Here is a 21997-nt window from a genome sequence, read left to right on the forward strand (position 1 = left end):
TCCTTCCTTCCTTCCTTCCTTCCTTCCTTCCTTCCTTCCTTCCTTCCTTCCTTCCTTCCTTCCTTCCTTCCTTCCTTCCTTCCTTCCTTCCTTCCTTCCTTCCCACAGCCATTCCTCCTCTTTTAAAATTAATGCAACTCTCTCACAAAGAAATCCTCTTTCGTGATGTCCTTTAGAAAGAACCATTCTAGAAAACTAGGATGTCAATGAGAATTAAACTTTGCTTCAGTGTGGTCATGACTTTACATGTTTTCTGTAACTTCATACTGCTGATACAAGATAAATGATAAAGATAATGAATAAAATATTCTAAAATATCATTTCATTGTGCTCTATCATTGGCATAATTATAGATAAAGTAATTGAGATTACTTATATGTCCATAAATTTGATGGAGAGAGAAGGTTAGATACTAGTTACTTTTAAATGATGTTGTATTTTTCTAGAAAGAAATATCTAACTGTATAAATGCTCATTGACTTACTCTGACTACTGAATAACCGTCACTGTTATTCTTTTTATGCCAGTTCTAGGGCAATTCTAGCAACACAGTGATATGGGCAAATAGATGACTATGCCCCCGAATAATCACTAAAGCATGTGAATTGCAGATACAGGTTTTTTGAGGCTGTCATTTCAAGAGCCATAATGTTAACCAACCTCATTACTGTTCTAGAGAAGTACAATACAAATTATCCAAGAAGTATTTGCCCTCGAGCATGTTAAACACATATATGGATTGCTTCCTTGAGAAAATGCCATAGAATTCAGCTCATACTCTGCAATAAATAATTTAATGAAACAGTTTCATAATATCCATTTCTTTTCATTTCATGCAGAAAGGTAGTACTGATTACAGGATGTTAAATCATAATTGTTATTTGCAAGTTTACACGTGTTTGTGTGTCTTACAGTGACTTTCTGCTACCTATCTGAAGTCCATGTTTCATTAACTTCACCAGACTTCTGCCTCCTCCATGTGATGTGACTGCCCTTTAATATTTTTCTCTTCTCCCTGCCTGCCAAAAACCCCTGAACTATCCCTTGTAACAATTCACAACATTCACTCATGACTAAGAGCAAACCTCACAGGTAAGTAAGGGCAGTGGAAAAGGATTTATATGCACCGAAGTTGTCTTCGGACCACATTTCCAAGTCAATGTGCATTGTGCCTGCTCCTTCAATTAATTATGGAAAAGAAAGCTGTGTAAGCTGTGATTCACAGCTGTTAGTTGACATCTCCAGTTTCCTCCTTTATCCATTGTCCTAATTGTTACTTCCCACAATCAGTTGATCAGTCACATGCAAACTAAGCAGGGGCTGGGCAAGAGAACTTCCCACTGCTTTTTAAATTTCACAGGGAATTCTGATGAACAAAGAGTGATGGTTTCAATGGAGAAGAAAAAAAATAGGGCAAGGTTCACTTTGTTTGGTGCATTACATACTTATAGACCCAGAAAATCTTACAGAAAATCTTTAAAGATTCCAGGAAGTGTTGATACACCTTCTTTCCTCTGTTATTCGCCAACTGTGTGCCCACAGCCCCTCCACAGCACACTCACAGCCATGAACCTTCTTGCATCTGCAGGGACTCTCTGTGGTTTTGGTCTTGTCTCTTTACACTTTAAATATGTGGCAAAACTGGGGAAGAAAACCAAATTTCATCTGGGAAATGACTGAAGAATCGTAGCTAGCATGAGTGGCAGAGGAAAGTGCTGTGTGAGTGTGAGGACAAGCCGTGCAGCAATTGTTCCTTGAGCTGCTGGTGTAAATTGCCCTGGGAAACACAACCATGCATTCTACTGCTGTGTCAACTGTCACTGTAGAGACCAGCTGGATGGAAATTATTTTATTTTTTAGTTTGTTTTATTTTGTTTAAAGTTAACAAATTTGCATCCCTTTTGCTGATGATATATGACAGCAGGTACTTCTGCTTAAATACTGTATTTAAATTTCTTGCATTTAATTTAAATGAAGATGGGAAGAACATCTTCACAAAAAAAAAGAAGGCAAAACTGATGTCAAGTCTGGGGTTTTATACATAAATCTATGATAGCGATTGAGCTTGATCAGCTTGACAGTCTGCATGACTCCTGAGACACTGCCTGACATCTCCAGACAGTGCCTAAAATAGTTTGAATTTTATTGGATGAGGTGCTGCTTTATGAAGCAAAAAATACTAAATATTCTTTTTTTTCCAGGAAGAGATTGAAAATGTATCAATAAATTGTTGATTTACTCACAGAACAGGGCAGCTTGGTTTCAGGATCATGTTTTAAACAGTTTTATGGTTATCTTTCTATGCCTATTAAGGAGACATGCAAGATATCATTAAGTGCTTCCCCTCCCCCACCGCCCTCTTTTACTACCCTCCTTCAAAGTCAAATGTTTCTGTGTGAGGCTGTAAGACTTGTTTCTTTTTTATATTCAGTTGAAACAGTATGTGCCCCAGTGCTCAAGGCCCATGAAATCAGAAATAATGGCGGCAAACGCTTCCCTGCTATTCATGGTGGGTAGCGGGAGTGACTGATTTGTGTCTAACCCTGTCTCATGTTCAGTCTCAAGGGCAAAGAGAAAACATGATCTCTGGTTAAAACATAGTGCTAGGAGTAATAAGATCTTGTAGATACGTTTTCCAGATTAAAACATATAAATAACCAGATTTTCTTTCTGACATGAGTCTGATACTCCTTTTGTACTTACTGGCCTCAGCTGAGTTGCTTTTGATTTAGTGCTGTGAATGAAACATTCTAATCCTCCTAATTTTTATGCATATCTAAAGGTGAAAAATTAATACCTTTAATGATTAACAGAAAGAATTGACTGTGAGGGAGATCCTCTTGATTTGACACTCTGTGCCAGAAAAATGAGTCAGAGAAGAGGAAATGGGACCTTAAACCTCTGAATGCTGTTGGGGCAATTCCTCTCAGAGATGCTGAGGCAACAAGCCCCACGTATGCACTAGAGATCCCCCTCCTAAGCCTTGGTATAAAGGGCTTTTTAAGGACAGTGCTCAAGAGACTGGGGATGCTGCACTCAACGTGCTGCTTTGCTACAAAGGACACAGGCTCAGGCGTAATCTGGGACTGAGATTTGTACCAGGATGCTGTAATTTTACCCCTTATGTCCTTTGTGCCACAGCAGTGTCAAGACATACCAGCTGCCAGACTCAAGAGGAAAAAGGGACAACCTTCTTGTGGTTTTACCTCCACTCAGCCTGAACTTGTGAGCTGCACCTGCAGTGGAGCTGGCATTTATGATTCTGACACCAGAATGACTTATTTATGGGAACTGGGACACATTAAGTAATGTCAGCATTAGTGAGATCTACAAATGGGACATTGATGTTCTGCATGTACAGTATGTGTAGACACTATCAGCTATGCATTTAGATTACAAACATGATTTGGTCCTGGAATACATGGTCCATTCAATACTTTCCTCCTAAAATCTAATTTGAGAGCAAAGAGGATAGATTCTAAAGTATAAGCATTCATCTGTATAAGTGGATAATAGCAATGTATTACAGTCATGGAGATAAAGGTTTTGTTGTTATTAAAATTCCAATTTACATAAGGAAGATTCAATGCATGGTTCTTAGGCCAAGGAAGTGCATAGGAACTCTCAGAATACCAGCCAGGATGAGCAGTCGCTGAAAAATGTGATAATTTTCTCTTTGAGAAATACAGGAGTTCTTGTTTCAAGCAAATTGTGTCTCATGAGAGCTCAGCTATGTACACTGGTATTACTGACTGCAGAGAGGGAAGCTATGAATTACACAGGATTACACAGGTTTGGAAATGATTTAAAAATCTGTGAAGGAGAAATCCACAAACACTTCTTAAACCCAGTGATACCACTTTTGGCTCACTAAGTCCATTGCTGAAATTGGGAGGATTATACTGGGAAATTCTCATTGCATATTTGCCCTCTTTTAATCCACTTGCCTCATCAGCTGGCATTGGTTATTATCAGACAAGTAACCAGGCAAGTGGCTTATTTGTAGATTAAGATACACACGTCTTCACTGGAGAAGAATTAGGAATTGTAGAACAAACTGAAATGGTACAGTAATAGCAATGCTTATACAGGGTAACTGAAAGAGAATCTCTGCATGGCTAGTGGTTAAGAAGGGGGACACCAGACAAAATTGCTGCAAAGACGTCAAAGAAAGGAAGACAAACTGCAAAAATGGCATAACAATAAATTTAAAAAAAGAAGCTACATGTAATTAACAAAAGAGATGCTTGGTGCTTGTCAAATATGAAAAGAATACAATTAAAACGATTGGATAGAGTTTCATTATACATGTTCTGCTTATGAGAATGTTAAGCAGAGCAAAACTGCAAAATCACATCTGATGATAAATGGATTGCTTCTTCAACAATTTTAATTTACTTATTTTAGCCTCTTTCATTGACAGGAAGGTCACAGGATCCACTTCTGTATCTTTCATTGATCTCATGATGGTGTAGCTTCATTGCCTCAACTGAAATAACTCTTGATTTATACTGACAGAGGAAATGAAAAGATTCAGAGCACAACCTGTTAACAGTCTTGATGTTTTAAAAGACAGTAGCTAACTATAAATCCCTTTAACAGAATGATCTACATTTGCCTGAGTAAGGTCTCTCTCTTCTTATGAATGTATTTAATTCTGTAATGCCATTTGCAAAATTCTTAAAAACACAAAAAATACTTTAATAACCCACCACTACAACTTCACATATTCTTTCTCCCTGAATGTCAAAGTGTCTAAGTCTTCTGTCAAGACCTGTCTGAGAACTCTCACACCCCTAGTGAAATTTAAAAATCTTTTTTTACCTACAGTTTCTTCTGTGTAGACTTATTTCAGGCTTTGGTACATGACTGGGTAAATAAAGAGAGTCAGTCCTCTCCATCACACTTGAGTGTAGGCTGTTCATTCCAATACAGATTGACAAGTGAGACTTTTCCTGCACTAAATATAAAGCCAAAATAAAACTCTTCTTACAACTTGGCCATTGTTGTGTTTATTTACTAACACAAATTGTAATTAAAAAAAAAAATTAGAAGAAAAAGATCGACTGTTTTAATTTAAAAGTAGCTATTATTAAGCACCAGAGTATTAATAGGCACACTGCTTACTTCACCTGTCACAGCTTTACAGTGAATACTGCCAGGAATTACAAATATAATACCTATGGCATCCACTAAGGTTTATAAATCACATTTAATCACAATTTTCCAGTGCATTTCTATATGCAAACATAACAAGGACTCCAGTTTGACCAATTTAGGTTCTACTCCTCTGGAATTTTACTTGCTGAAGTTTAGACGGGCCCTGAAATTCCTAATCAGTCAGTGGAAATTGGGAGGGATACTCTAGGGTATGATTCAACATGGTTAAATTATGGGCTGCCACCTTCACTCTGACTACAGGGAAAGTAGTAGGAAATGTCAGATGTGTCCTTGCACTTGGGATCTTGCACACCCAAACAGTCTGACAGCGTTCAGCCTCCCACACAGCCACTGGCCAACAGCTGAAGCATTATCTACAGCAAGCTTTAAGGCTTCTCTCATCACTGATGTAGCACTCAGGTGTCTGCCCACTGAGACCAAGTAAGAGGACAGCTTTTAGATGGGAGAGTGGTACTTACCAGGGTTTATCTTTGAACAGGCACATGTGAGTGAAATTAAGTGCCTCTGAAGCCCTCAGGCTAAACACAAAGATTTATTAATAATTTAAGGACCTAGAATGAGATAGACCTGCAAAACTACAGGAATTGATTGCTGCTGAAGCACCGAAAAATATGTCCAAAGCCAAAACCGGGAAGGACTTAAGAGGACTGTAATTCCCACAGAAGTGTTACACCATTGTCCCATGTATGAGCGGAGGCAAGGTGGTGTTTATGATAGAAATTGGAAATTATATTAAAAAAAGCATGTACCAAGGAGTGATTCCTAAGACACACTTTTCTATAAATCGGCTGCTACCCAGATTCTTTTCCCCATACCCAGGGAGTCTTTTAATGCAACACATGTAAATTCATGGAATCATACAAATAAAAAGTAAATCCAGGCCAGACATGAATTGAATCAAGTCAGGGAAACTATAAGCATTTGATTTCAAAATTAATTTATTTCTCTTATAGCAGTACCAGAGAAGAAAGAAAGAGATAAATATAACTGAACTTTGTTTAAACATAAATAGCAAAGGTAACTTAATTTTATTTGCATAATCCTCTTCAACATTCTAGGTATTCCAAAAACTTCAATAATCCCAATATCTGTGTGAAGTACTGCAATAAATATAATTAGGAATGAAGAATATGTGCTTTGCTTCTTACATTTCACACCAAAGTGTAAAAACATTCACAATTCCCTTTACAGAAAACAAGAAACATTGCAATAAAAGTGCAATGAAAAATAAAACAAATTTAACTCCTATATCCAAAATCCCAGGGTTCACATTTAACTGGCTTTTGGAAAGCTGGTTTTTTTATATTACTACATTTCTTCAATGCCTCTCTGCCTGTTAATATTAGCAGCTACTAACCAGTAAATCTCTAAATCTTTGGCAATATTTATTTAAAACTCTTGAGAGTAGACCCTACGCAAATCACCTCAAAGGAGCATTTACTGAACTAAATGCTTTTTTTAGCACAGTGGGGACTGTGAAGTCAAACTGTTAGAAATTTTGTCTTTTGCAGAATATTTAAATAGCTAAAATCATCTTGGGGACCTGAATGAACAGCCTTACACTGGACCCTTTGAAGATTTTGGTGGAGGGGGTATTAAGAGAAAGATATTCCTTACAGGAGGAAGTCTTTAATTATTACAAATTTTCCTTTCCCATTTATTTCATGTTGGAATTGCAAAGTCTACTCAACCCTCATCCTTCCAGTCATATTACAGTCTCAATGAAAGTACTTTTCAATAACCATGGGGAAGAGAGATGTTGCCTTAGTTGATTTTCTTATAAATACTCAAATAAGTCTAGGGATTATGCCACATACCTGTTATAAAACAACACCAACATCATTCTACTCCCTTAAGGAAACCACAACATCAAGACTGAAAAATCCCAAAGCCCATCATGAAAACCCAATAGCAACTGCATATGTCTAAAATTATCTGTCTCTATTTCATAACAAATATATGAACATAATGAAAACAAAACACGTAATCAAATACACAACCTGCCATTTTTTGACAAATCCTAACAGTTATATTATATATGTGCACCAGTATGTCTGGATATATCTATAAGGATTTGTCAAAAAGGGGTAAATAAATACATACACACACATATTGCTCTTCCTTATGACAACATCATGTTTTAAACCTCATGTTTACTCTTTTCCTTTAGCCATTTCCTTATTGCAACTCATCACAGAAACACATCATTTGCAAAAGAAAACAGTGTCTCATGACCGATAGAAACAACAGAGAAAAATGTGACAAACACTGGCATACTAGAAACACAAACCAAAGTCAAAACAAAGACACACGATTTATGGGTTTGTGTTATGATTTTTTAATAATTTTCTTTTCTTACTAGAATGCAGCAGAATTATTAATATAGTGGCATAAGGGAGATCACAGAGAAAATAATCACAATAATGCAATTACTTTAAAACTCATTCACAATATTGTATTTAACAATACACTGAGGTGAGGAACCAAAATCTATGCTGCCTTTTACCTCACAGGACCTCTGATCCCCTCACCATGAGCAGAGGGCAGTACCTTCCCTCTGTCCCTGCAGGTGCCTTGTACTTGCCTTTTGGGTGGTCTTAAGGAGCAGCTGCCCCATAGATTCACCTCTCCCCAGTAAGAGGAAGAAGAACCTGTCTCCTGATGTTCCTGGAGTTTTCAAGCCAGTAGGATGTAGTGAAAAGGAGATTTAGTGTCAGTAATACCTTACATGGAGCTTAACACTACAAATGTGTTTTTTAACCTATTCTGATAACATTTAATTTGTAAAGGATTTCTGAAAGATCATTAATTTTTAAATATGTGTTAGAAATATGTGTTAGACATGAACTAAACTCCAGGCTGCTCCATGCTATCCAGACTAAGAAATTCTCAGCAAACTCTAAAGCAGAATTTTAAGCATTCAGGAGACTTTCAGGGGAAGAAGTGAAGTATCTGTAAAGTCAGGCATCTATTTCTCAGCGTTTTCAGGACTTGGATAACTTTGGACTTGGGTGTCTGTCTTTTGCCTAAGAGTCACTTTTCAGTCTGACTCCTGCTGTATAAAATTACAAAAGCCTTTGGAAATTCACTGCTGAATAGGCTGAACCCTACCTGTTGACTCTAAGTACAGTCTAAGTACAATCTCTAAGTGAGATTTCACCACAATGTATTTGAAATGTATATTGAATTTAACCTCTATGGCACCACAAAACCCAGGAAATTACTGGAAAAAGAAGTACTTGTCACATAGGTCAGAAAAAAAATTTAGTGCCCTCAGCAAGAGTTTTTCCCAGATCCTTGAGCTTTGCTCAGAGAAAGTGGCAGTTGGAAGGGGCTGACTGTTTGATGAGGGTCTGGTGCTGTTGGATGGGGCTGAGGTTCCCATAATCCTTGTACAGATCTCAGAGCTACCAAGGACACACAGTCCCAAGTTTAAATAATATGGCCTCTGCTTTTGGTGGGATGTCATTTTATCATTTCACTTCAGCTATTCAGAAGTTAATTTCAAAAATTTCTAAGTCAATATGGACAGATTAAATGACATTGTTTTAGCCTCTTTTTATTACTTTGGGAAGTCAAATAAAAATAAAAGAGTACCAAAAAAGGGGCATAGCTTGAAATTCCAGAGGATGATCTAAGCTTTCTTCTGTTGGGCCAACTCCTGCACCGTGTAGGTAGAGTGCCACACCACTGCTGTATTTTCATACAATCCAGGCACTTAGAGCTCACACTAGACTTTTGCTGACCAGCATGTTTTACTCATGTTTTAAAAAGCAAATGCTCAGTATCTGGTCCTCTACTTCATCAAACATACACAAATACGCTGTATTGTTCTACAGAACAATATTTTTACTTTCACAGACTGCTGAAAACAACATGGTGTACTGATTGTTCCTGGAGGTTTATTGTAGCTAACTACAGCAATATTGACACTTGATTTTTTTCTTTTCTGATACTGATTTAATTGAAAAAAAAAAGGGAGGGGGGCGGATATCAAACAAAATAAGGTCAGGCCGATTAAAAATCTATTTTCTTCACATTTCTTTCCTTGCTTTCATTTTTAATTCTCTTCAATAACTTGTTTTCTACTCTGTAGCTACCATTTGATATAGTTTTGGGGTCAAAGTCTATCTCATGGTTTATGTATGTCCAAGAAAGCACCAGGAAGGAAAGAGGAATCTCATCCTAGTCCTGTACCAATCATCCACAAAATTGGAACTTCAGTGACAATTTTGGAATTCAGATACTAATAATATTTGGAAGTAGAGAATGAGATGTTTTGATCAGATGTTTTGCGTGATCTACATATTCATGTATCTTTCTCATTTGTATTTAATCAAGATGCTCTTCACCTTGGGATGGGATGGTAAATCTTACTGGGAAGCTCTATAAGGCCCACATGAATGCAGACAGAACACAAAACTACTATACAGTGGCACACAACCATCACCTACCCATCCTCCTAATGTCTACTTTATGCCCATTTTACATAACAGTAATAGCAGACAATGCAGATTCGTGATTTCAGAAAAACAAACCCACAACATTGTTAATGTTCTTTCAGTTCTAATGCCTGTTGGATTCTGTCAGGGGAGATAAACTGAGTTGAGCAAGATTTGTTCCAAAATGCGGAAATAATAGCCCCATAAGATGACAGAAACATGGCTTGAAAAATCACTGTAAACATGAAATTTCACCTTCCTGCAATAACCATTTTCCCATATAATCCAATCTTTAGCTAAGGCAGTAAAAAGCATTTTCACAGGTGTCAGGTGGTGGTGGCACTCCATGAAAAGCCTTAATTTGTGCACTGAACCACAAAATGGAGGTCCTGACCTCTTGTTACTTGCAATCCTACACTGTGTGTAACACAGTCTGAACTGAGAATCCTGTTGCAGCACTCCTCCTAGGCTCCCATTAGTTCAATACAACCGAAAGGTTCATACTTGTGGCAGTCAGCTGTCAGCACTCAATAACCAACTGCAAATTGACTGCGACTTTCTCATAGTGAGAAATTAAATCTTTGAAATGAAAATCTGTTAGCCTGGAAATGTTACTGTGATTCATAGGCAAATTTGTATTACAAACTAAACACTGAAATGTGAGGAAATAAAATACAACGTACCTAACTAGAAAAACTTGCAATGACTCATGTACCAGGATTGAATTATTTTTATAGCCAACTAATAAATTAATTAATTGCTCCATTAATTAACAGCAACGAGAATCAGGAAAACATTTTCTAAAAAGGAATAGTAAGTTAGTAGCATGAGCATGCTTGAATCTCGCACTTAGGTTTCAATACAGTAAAGCAGCTTGTGAATTTACACCAGGACTGATAAAGTCATTCCCACATTGGGAATTCACCTGCTTAAACACTTTGCCAGGTCAGATCTCGACTTCCAACAGAAGTAAGAAGTTTTGGCTCTTCAGGGATGAACAATTCATACCAGAAAGGAATTTTAACACTGAACTCCCACTGCAGGCTCCCCAAATCCTCAAAGCCCTTGATAAACGCAGCCTGTCCTTAGTTTAGGTGTAGAGCAATAAAACCGTGGGTAAAGGCATTAATTAGCAGCTTGTGAAGCCTGTCTGCCTGTCCCCCTCTCTCTTATGAATATTTATATAAAGGTTTTATGGTACAGGGAAAAACTTCAATAGGCTGGATTCAGAGTGTCTTCTGTGAATACTCGCTGGGCACATAATTAGGGCGCTTTGTCCTGGAGCCATTTAGACACTTCTGCCATTGTGCTAGGGAGGAAGCCTGACTTACATATCACGCCTAGTAATGCAGAGTTATGAATAGGGAACGGCCTGGAAGTTTACATATGGTCTTAGAAGAAGCTCTCTCACTGCCTCTTTCCTGATAAATACTTCAATTTGAGGGTGCAGGCCCAAACAGACGAAATGAACAGAGTGCTAAAACTCACTTCTTTGAGTGAGCAAGGAAGGTTTAAACTTCTAGGCACTGGAGACTGCCTAGGGGAAAATATAACTGCTGAGAGGAAAGGAACATGACTCTATAAGAACAAGTTGGAGCCCTAATAATAGACATACTATATACATATTTACATAAAATACATATAAATACAAATACATATTTTATATATAACTATGCATACATGCAACTATGTCACAAAGGCTAGAAAAGAAAAGCGAATTGAATTCCTAAGGGGGAGCAGGATGAAATAACCAGCACAATGTAACAAACCAGTATGACCTCAGTGGGCCCACGTAAAATGGGCAAATGGCCCAGCAGGACAAAGCTTAGAGTAACACTGATGTTGCAAATCTGAAAAGTACCTCTTGAACACAAACAAGCCAAGGCTTTTCTTCTATTATGTACAGCACACAAGTCACCCAGTGAACAGCAGATGAGCCATTAAAGGGTGATGATGGCACCAAAATTTGAATTAATGTTCAAGGGACAGCAAGGGTGGCAAAATAGTATACTGACACCTACCTTTACACAAGCTTTTTTAAAAGTTCCCCAAAATAGCAATACAACATTTCTTCAAAATGTCTACTAACTTTCCAGGAAGAGAAACAGTTACAAGATCCAAGAGGATATAGCAAAATGTGATGCACAACATTTAATCTATTTTAATTTAATTTTTTGCAATTTAATCAGATTGGCTAAAACTATGGTTTCAAGAAGTTCAAAGAGCTGTAGCAGGCAAGGTAAATGTGTAATAAGGCCAAATGATGATTAGCTTTGACAGATGTAGCAGCAAAAAGTAATTGAAAAAAAGTCACTGAAAAAAACCCCTGCTTTTACTTTGTTGGGTTTCCAATTAACTTTATCAGCTGATAGCATAGGCCAGGGCATCCCTGGACAGCGAAACCAATCTTAACTCAGTGTATAGCTGGAGTCCAAACAGAAATTCGGAAATATTTGAGAAATGGTGAAGAAAAAATATTATTGCCCCTTTAGAAAAAATCATCAGTGTAGCTTTATCTGGAAAACTGCATTCTGTACTGAACTTGCCTTCTTGAAAACAATTAAGCACAATAACATGGGTTAGAGGGAACATTGATGAAAGTGGTCCCATGGAAAAGTTCTAGATCAAGGAGATGGAATAAGTTAAGAATGCTTGTTTTGGAAAGAAAACAAATATAAAGAATAATGAATGTTTCTAAGATGAAGACTGTGAACTTTTGTTCCCATCTCTTTGGAAGAACAAGAACACCTGGGGGCATTAACGAGGAGACTGAAAGTAAGAAAAGCACTGAAATGATTCACTTTATTCATATCTGTCTCGGCAATTATCACTGCAAGAAACTGTTCAGAATAACAGCTAAATGAAGACTGAAATAACTATAAGGATATCAGGAATACTTGGTCTTATCACAGTACATTTTGAAAGGTACTTGGCATAGATGAGAAATACAAGAAAAGATTGGGGAGTTTTTCACTACCTACTGTATGATTTCATACCCATTCTTCTGAAATATCTGCTCCAGCCTGTCACACAATACTGAATTCAGGGATGACCCAACATGGCTATTCCTACTACTTGCATACTGCATGTGAATGATCCATGGTGTTTGAAACAGTGGCAGCATTTGTCCTAGATGAAATGCAACTACTATTTAAACTTAAAATAAATATCACTTACTATTCTACTTTTATATCCAGGTAAACAACGAAGTTACCTTTGAGAAGCTGGCTGGAGAAAGCGATATGACTGACTCTTCCCTTGCTTCAATTCACAGGACTGTGTCCCCAGATGCTGTTAAGCAATGTCCCCCTTAGGACTCTGAAATTCCATCAGGGACACAAAACATGACTGTGAAGTGATATTCCTAATAAAAGGAAAAATCTCAGATCCATCAGTTGCAGCTACCTTATAGAACCGGGATCACATGATGCTTACTTTTGTGTTGCAATATCCACCTTGTTCAAAGAGCAAATGCTGGTTTTAGACAATACTGTCTTTCACTGCCCTTGTAAGAGAGTAGGGTAGAACAGATTTTGGCCTAACCAACACTGCAGAGTACACCCTTTATATTGTGGGCAATAGCATTTTGAAATGCTCCAGTTCCATGATTCCTCACTGTACAGTTCATTCTCAAAACCCAATTACTCTACAAAGTTTTATTTAAGTGACTACTATTGCTAATATGGCTTTTTCCCCTGAACAGTTTATAGACATTCTGCTTTATCCAATTGTGTTTGACGTGGAGAAGGAAGAGAATAGCCTGATCTGGCCATTGATCCCTATGCCTCCTGTAAAGACATCTGAGATACTCCCTAACTAGTATAGCTCTGCCTATGCTCTTATCTTTTGTTGCAACTTTTAAGGAAATCCTTGTTGCTATTGTCTGCTCCTGTGGAGAAAGAAAACTTAAATGTCCAGTAACAATGCCAGCCACTACAGTACTTAAGTGTTTTTCCTCTGCCTGGATGAGATTTTGTTGTTGCTTACACTGTGATTGTCCACCAATAGTCTTGTCTCTTATGCCTTGAGCAGTTACCAAGTTTCCCATTACAGGTTTTACGTCCAAACACCTCCACTGGTGGACAAGCACAGGGCACAGTGGTTCTTACAAAAATAATTCCAGGAATTTACAGCTCTTAAATTGATTAGGGGTAAGTACCAACTATCCTTGCTGTCTTAATTCAGTGCTCTGCATTGAAAGATTTGCCTCTTCCCACTGTGAAGTTGTTGGGTAATGACATTTTCAAGAAAGGCCAAGAAATGTAGTTACAATGCTCTCTAAATGCAGCTTCATGCAACAATACGGCAAATTTATTTAGCTAACACTGGTGTGTTAGCTGTGTGTTGTGAAAAATGTTCAAGCAGCACTTGATAGATACTGCAAAAAAAAAAAAAACCTTGCATGAATTATATACAATGAACTGTTTATTTTCTTCCATTATTGTATTTACTATTTTTAACTCTGTCATCCTTATCATTGAAAGCGAGCCGTCCCTAATACAAATCTACCATTAATCTCTGGAAATATTCTGCAACAGATTTATTAAGATATGGAGCAGAAGGATCTTTTACTTTCACTAGTTGAAACAGATTAAACTGAGACAAGGATTATTCAGTCTTTCAAATTAAATCTCTGCTGAGTAGCCAAATAAACATAGGTTGCCTAACAATACTTCTCCTAATATTTGTACTGTAGTTTCATTTAAATGCAGGAAAAAAACCCCAAATGCTATATATGATTTCTTTGAATAAAGACAAAAGAGGAATATAGTTTCAATCACTTTATTCTTACCAGGGCTGTAAGCTGTACCAGCAAAATCATTTTGTCTGAGGAAAGTCAGGATGAGGTGGAGGACTAGACTTGAACTCTTGTTATGTCCTCTGATGGCTGACACATGACTTTGAATTCCCACATTTGCTCAAACCCATCTGTGTCTTGCCTATCAGGTGTGCTGACCACTCCTGCCCAGGCAGGACTTTCACCACACCCAGGAAGGCAGTGAGGACAAGTGCTGCTCAATTCCCAGTCCTAAAGAAGCGCAGTATGAACTAACTCAGCTGCCCATGGCTGAAGGCAGGTAATGAGCCCGGATGACTGTGGCATTTTCATGCTTCTACATGCCCAGGCAGAGACTGCAAATAACTGCAGGACGTTTTTTCCTTTGTTTCAGGGATGTATCCATTCTTCAGCTAACTGTTAAATTTTTATGCCCCTTTACAGATGAATGATATATTTTGATTGTAGCAGGTGACCAGCATTCAGCTTTTTCAAAGAGAAACCCTTACAAAACAAAGTCCAGCTCTGATTAAGTTGACTATCTGAATTCAAAGCATGTCTTGACTGCTTTCCATGAAAACAACTGATCCTTTTCATGGGTTAAGGCCATTGTAACTTCCTCTACACATTGAACAGATTACCATGGACACAAATTCAGACTCCTTCCATTCACACAAGGTCCCTGAAAATTTACATAAGTCTGCAGAGAAAACAGGCAGCCAAGCTTTCACTGACATGGCTATTGCGATGAACGTTTCAAACATACTTTTTCCTCCTAAAATACAGTTTAGAGTAAAAAACCTTCAAATTAGTTAAACAGCAAGGAAAAAATATTTTAGGTAACAGTCTGAAATGATCTTTTAAAATAAATAGTCACTACCCAACTACCTTAGATTAAGTAGCTGCAAAATTAAAACAGTTTGGGAATATCCTATGTGCAATAAAAATGCCACTCTGCTATGCCATAACAGTGAACTTTTTATGTCCAAAAGTTACTCTGCAAGTCACAGGAGTCCATCTGTCACACATAAAGTAAAACGAACATGTAATACCTTCACTTGGCTAACTCAACGCAGCCTGGCTTTGCTGACCTTGCCATGACTAGACTTACAAACATAAAGAGGGTACTTCTGTTCTCCTCAGTCCCATTTTTTTTGTTTGAAACATATCGCTGAAATCAGTTTTGGTCTATAAGACACCACTGCAATTTTGCATCCAAGGACTCTGAAATCAGAGGAGAGGCCAGGAAAAGGTCTCCCAGCTACTCAATTTACTGTAACTATGTTTATATATCATAACAAGGAATTAATTTTAAGAAAAAGGCCTTGGGACATTCAATACTTCCAAATTAAAATGCTCCTACTGCAGGATATTGTGCACCTAAATGCCATGAATCCTTTTCAAAACGTTTCCCTGAGAAGCAGGAATACACCTGCTGGTACCACATGCCACTGGAAGAGAAAACCAGATCTTTATGAGGAATCTGGATTAGTCCTGTTGGGCTAACCTTCTGGTCAAGGGTATGTTACAGCATGAAGGTCAGTGTCTTACCTGAACAATCTCTTACTCCAAAGGCACTGAGCAATGCACAGTCTGTCCAAAATGCTTCAGTTTATATTTCTGAGTTTATTGCCATCTAATTTTCAGTCTTCCACCCCTCTGAGTCCATCTATGGCTAATTGACATCATGTCTTCCCTCCACAAAACCCTCACTCTGCTGGTTTCCAAATCTTATTCATCAGCCTCTGCTCCTACAAAACCTTCCCTATGACTCTGCTGTGTACAAGTGGAGGAATTTTCAATAATGAAATATATATCTGTGGGATTTTTCCTAAGAGAATCACACTGAGATTTTAAGTTGACTGATATTTTCATAGTAAAATCCTGTCCATCTAACAGTACTCATGGGGTTTAATGAAAGAAAATGCTTTTCTTTCTCTGGAGCCTATTTTTTATAGCCCATAAAGATAATTACAAACCGAAGAGCTCTCTCTTTTATATTTAAAGACAGAAATTTTACAGAGTTCACAGCTGATTGCTGGTTTCTTTGACAAGGCCTGAATTACTTTTAAGTCAGACTACCATATAATAGTTTTAACTGTAAAGTTCCTTCTTGTCTCCCTTACACACCCAAGCCTCTCCACAAGAAACCGTAGCTTCATTAAAGAAACAGGAAGTGTTGCCACAGATTTTGATGAGATCATTAAGTTCAGGTATGATCTGAGAGTACAAAAAATTCATTATCTAAAATGTGTTCAACATATTGGAATTGAAGACAATTTCCACAAATGAACTGAAAGAAATTTTTCTCTTACTCTATTCTCCTTTAAAGCAAAGCACCTCTTATGCTCTAAATTATCTGCTCATCCCAATACAGGGTTTAAGAATGATTTCCAAACGATAAAATACATTTATTAGTAAAGGAAAATAAGGAATTTAGTAAGAGCCATTGGTTAGTCTAAGTATATTGTTCAACAATTTATTCTGTGTATGAGAGAATTCTAGAATTCTGAAACTGACATCAATAATCATATGTGCACGTAATGTGGTAACCTCTGTCTGGGACTTCAAAGGTAATCTTGAAGTTGTACCTTAAGTTCTACTCTGAAAACGAATTTGGAAAGAAATCAAGTATCTTGACACTCATCTGAAAAAGACCTAAGTACTGAGTTTCTAAGTGATTGTTGTGCAAGGACATGCACAGAATAGACGATAATTACAAGAAGAAAATGGAAAAATCTTTCTTCAGTCCATAAATACCATATCTATAATAATAAATATATTTCATATATCCACATAGCTTTCTGCAATTCAACATTCAATACTTCACACAGTATTCTCTGATACTTCATTTCATTAACTTGTTACTTCAGTTTTACCATGAGCTTCAAGGTACTTACATCAAAGTATCTTTCCATAGAAAGAAAATAGTTTTTCTGTGAAAAAGCATTATATAAATTATATATAGTTTCATTTATAGGAAATGCAAATTTTCCAAGCTCCAAATGCTGATTATTTGAAGTTATATATAATCTGTGATGAAGAGTACTGTCTCTTTCCAAAGCATGGGTTTTGAAAAGAAAATGAGAAATTAAACTTCCCCCACTCCCCACCCACTTTAAGACACTGGCATATGAAAGTAGCAGGAAGTAAATGCTCTCTTTAGAACAGTAAGGCACATCTCTTGGGGGTGTGCTGGCTACACACAACTTGTGCAAACAGTGCCTTTTTAAAGTTCTCAGGAGGCACGTGTTACAGGTAATTGAATTCAACAAGAAATAGATAATTGTATCAAAGTCTGCATTAGAAAAAAGTTCCATCTTCATCCCAAAGGAGCATCTTTGGTCCTTGAGTGGTCAGAATATGCGGATCAGCATTAACTCTCCCCTTTCTTGTACTCTGAGGCGCGACAGGGGAAAGGGCCCATGGCAGAATCAATCAAACACATCATACAGCTCAGATTAGAAAGAAAGAAAATAGGATTGGTCTATTCTTCTACTGTAAATTCCAAATTTTATGTAAATGTATCTAGGCTTTCGTAAGAGATTGTAGCATTATGAAAGGATCGTGGCTTTTTATGAATACCTGAACCCATTCACTTTTGAGGTCAACATGCAGAAGACCAGAGAGTGTGTGTATCTGGTCATTTTTATTTCTTCATTGGTAAAGCTTACTTCCTAGCTGAAGACCAAAACAAAACCACCATACCTTTCCAAAACACGACACAAGTGTTTCATATCTCTTTCCAGAAAAAAGGGAATCAAAACTATAGCATGTATGTGAAGCTCAAAGTGCAAAAAAACCCCAGAGCTTTTGAAAAAAACCCCAAAAGTCTTCTGGAAGAAGTTCTTTGTTAATTCAGGATAGGACCCAAACTTCACTCTGCTGTCTTCTAGTTTATTTCCCTTCTTCTTTCCTTCCTTTCCTAATTTTTCCTTTCCATTTTGCTCTATTTTACAGCTGGAAAGTTTCAGCTGTCCATTTAGCCTTCCGGCCAACTTTCACTTCATATGCACCTATTTCCAGATTTCTAATGTTTTAATTGCTCTATATAACTTGCTCCCATACACTTGCCACACAAAGGCCAGCCCGGTGCAGGGGGCCGTCCCTCCACGTGCCGCTAGCACAAGCTCCTGCGTCACTGACAAATCGATGCTAGCGGTGGCTCAGCTGCCAAAGCATTCAGATCCCCTTCCTGGGGCCATCTTGGGGGCTGACCAAGAGCCTCTTTAATGGCCACATTGATTTCTCTGGTCCACTCTTGGTGGCTCTCTCTGTCCCAGAGTGGCAGACCCCTATTTGTGTGCATGCTGGGCGTTAGGTGAGCTCAATAAGCCTGATTGTGACAGGAATAAGCTTCTCAGCTCCTATAAGAACGACAGCTAAAGGCAGGCGGTTGCCATCAAATTAACTCCCCAGCGAAAGCAAGCTGTCAGCAGTTAGCTGAATGATGGATTAATTGTTCTCTGAGGCCACATATAACACACAGATAACTTCTCAAACATTTCCTTTTTCTTGTATCAAACTGAAGCTCTGCTTTTCACCTATACATTTGTGCCTCAGCCCACATCTCGGATTCGGTTTACATCATTATCTTCCTAGTCCCCAGGGTCTCATTTAGATTTCGTAATTTACCTTTATGGTTGTCTTTTCTCAGCATGCTCCTCTTTTACTGGTGATTTATAGGCTGAGCCCTGTCATCATCAGAAACACAAATTCCCTCATATCTAACCCACTTTTTTTATTAATTGTCATGCACTTATTTTCTCAAGGCTTGTCATTATTAATGTCATCATAATTAGATGAAAGGTGAAGGAATATTTTATCTATGCTGAGTGCCAGGTAACTGCAAAATAACACTTTAAGATAACTAGGGATTTTTTTTTTTAGTAAACAGAGGAAATCCCATCAGTATTAATTCTGGCTACTATATAGATATGCAATAAAAGAGTTTAGAATATTAATACGGAGAAATCACATTCTTTACTTTCTGTCTAGTGCATGTTTCCTAGTTTGATGTCAACTAATTGCTAAATCAAGCAGTGATGAAAGAGTTGCATTTCAATTTATCCAGCAGTGCTTGGCTTATTGCCAAATTGGCTCACTGCTCTTATATAGGCAATATACTAGTACATTTATGTTAGGATTAAATTTTATTAGTTCAGTAAAATGTGTCTAGTTTCTTATGAACTCCATATTAGTACTCAAAGGAAAGGCAATGACAGAATATAATTGTAGGAAAAAAGGGTTTTTTTATTTTATTGGTATCTTAATATCTACTTTTATGTTTATGGTTCTTGAGAGGCTACACTGGTGTATGCTGAATAGGTCATTCCCATGCAAGGGCTGACTACTCCACAGTTTTTGCTGTGTTTTGGATATTTTTCTACATCAAAGAAAGCAGATGACCATATGCAATTGGAATCAATCCTCTTCTTGAAATTTAGTTTGCTATATGGTCATTTGCATTAGCAGGTAACTTTTTTCTGATTTCTTTCTGAGCATGTGAGCCACTTAAATGCAGAAGTAGCTCTTGGATACTAGTTCCTACCCTATGTCCTGGTTTTGGCTGGGGTAGAGTTAATTTTCTTCACAGTGGCTGGTATGGGGCTGTGTTTTGGATTTGTGCTGAACACAGGTTTGATAATACAAAGATGTTTTTGTTATTGCTGGGCAGGGCTTGTGCAGAACCAAGGCCTCTTCTGCTATTTGTACTGCCAGGCTGGTAAGGAAGTTGGGGGTGCATGGGGGGCTGGGAGGAGACACAGTCAGAGCACGTGATCCCAACTGACCAAAGGGATATTCCAGACCCTATGACATCATGCTCAGTATACAAAGTGGAGGGATGAAGGAAGAAGGGAGGAATGTTTGGAGTGATGGCATTTGTTTTCCCAAGTTACCTTTACGTGTGATGGAGCCCTGCTCTCCTGGGGATGGCTGAACATTTGCCTGCCCATGGGAAAGGCAGGAAAAATTCCTTGTTTTGACTTGCTTGTGTGTAGGGCTTTTGCTTTCCTTATTAAACTGTCTTTATCTCAACCCATGAGTTTTCTCACTTTTATCCTTCTGATTCTCTCCATGATCCTGCTGATGGGGGAGTGAGCAAGTGGCTACGAGGGGCTTAGTGCTGGCTGGGGTTAAACCACAACACCCTAATATTACCCTGCTCTTAGAAACTTACTTGTTGTACAATGTACACCAGGAAAGTGTAACGCCTAGTAGATGTACATCAAAAATGTTGTGGACACACTTTAGAACTGAGCAGAAGAATTTTCTTTTTTGATAAAGGTTTGCACTAGCATGCCTTTTTTTTCCTGTCAATTTCTTTCTTTACTTATTTTTGGTTTTCCATAGGAAATTACAGCTTGCTTCTCTTTAGATTTTTTTCCCACAGAAAACTAGGATACTCATCACACCCATCGTGGAATTCTGGCATGGAGGAAAAAGAATGGAGATCTTCTCTTTAGAGCTGCAAGCAGAACATCAGTTTTATTTTATAGAGTGAATGCAACTCAGTCAAGCACATGTTCTTTCATGACTAGAGCCTTGGGTGAATTCTTAAAATAGTATTCATTATAGTTATTGCATCAAAAAGAATTTAGAGTTGTTTTCTCCAATTAAAATAATTGTGAAATTTACCTGAAACTTATTTCTAAATATTGTTTCCCTGAAAAAAACTTAAACTTACAGAACTTACTGCCATGCCAGTCTGTCTGTTCCCTGTTGCACACTAAAACTCTTCCCAACATGGTCCTTACACATCCAAGGCTTTTTAACTGCCCTTCAAATATTTCCCCACAAAGAGTTACTACCAAATGTCTGTACATTTTGGTGAAAACCAGCAGCCCCTGTTTAATCTGTAACACACACCTGTGTCCTCTCCATAGAGGCAGCAGTGAGTTTTACCATCAAATCTTGGGTTTGCAGATTGTTCAAGGAGGCAGCATTAGTTTGGGATGTATTCATTATAAAGGAAATGTACTATTCCAACCAACTTACATTTCAGCCTAAGAACACACATTTCCCTTTTGAAAACAATAAAGCTCCTTGAAGTTTTTTAGGTTACAGTGGTCATTACAGCCTGAATATCACTGTCAATGCTCATTTTTTAGCAACTATTATAATGATTTACTTGTAGTACTGCCAACAAATCCATAGAATTTGAGCTGCATTGAGATTGTAAGTTGTACAAATAGAATTTATATGATAATCTCAGATATGGATGCTTGCCACAGGCAGTGAGTGACAATTAGCCAGAATCTGCTTTGCAGTACTCCCTCCTACCCTAAAACAAGAACAGTTCATTCTTCTAGAAGAGTAGGATTTTCTGAGGGGAATCTGCTTCACATCCAGATATGGGGCTCAGAAAGAGAAGGAAGGGAAGGGGAGTGCATAAGGTTCCCTATGAGGAGGGAGAAAGGAGGAGGGGTTGAAGGTCAGCCTCAAAGGCCAAGGCAGTGTGGAAGTGTGGGTAAGGGGGCAGGGGGTGGTGTCTCTTCCTTCCCCAAACCCATCACTGCTCTTGTTTCATCACTTAGTCTCTCCTTGCAAGTGTCAACAAGCATCTTTCTATAATTCATTCATCATATGCTGGCTG

General features: G+C 37.9%; 1 protein-coding gene across 1 annotated transcript in view; it reads right to left on the minus strand.

Annotated features, from left to right (window-relative positions):
* PTPRZ1 (protein tyrosine phosphatase receptor type Z1) overlaps positions 1 to 21997 on the minus strand; it is a 130955-nt gene that overhangs the window by 92610 nt on the left and 16348 nt on the right. The window lies entirely within an intron of this gene.

This window comes from Aphelocoma coerulescens, chromosome 1A (genome assembly GCF_041296385.1).
Source record: "Aphelocoma coerulescens isolate FSJ_1873_10779 chromosome 1A, UR_Acoe_1.0, whole genome shotgun sequence".
In the NCBI taxonomy this organism is placed as follows: Eukaryota; Metazoa; Chordata; class Aves; order Passeriformes; family Corvidae; genus Aphelocoma; species Aphelocoma coerulescens.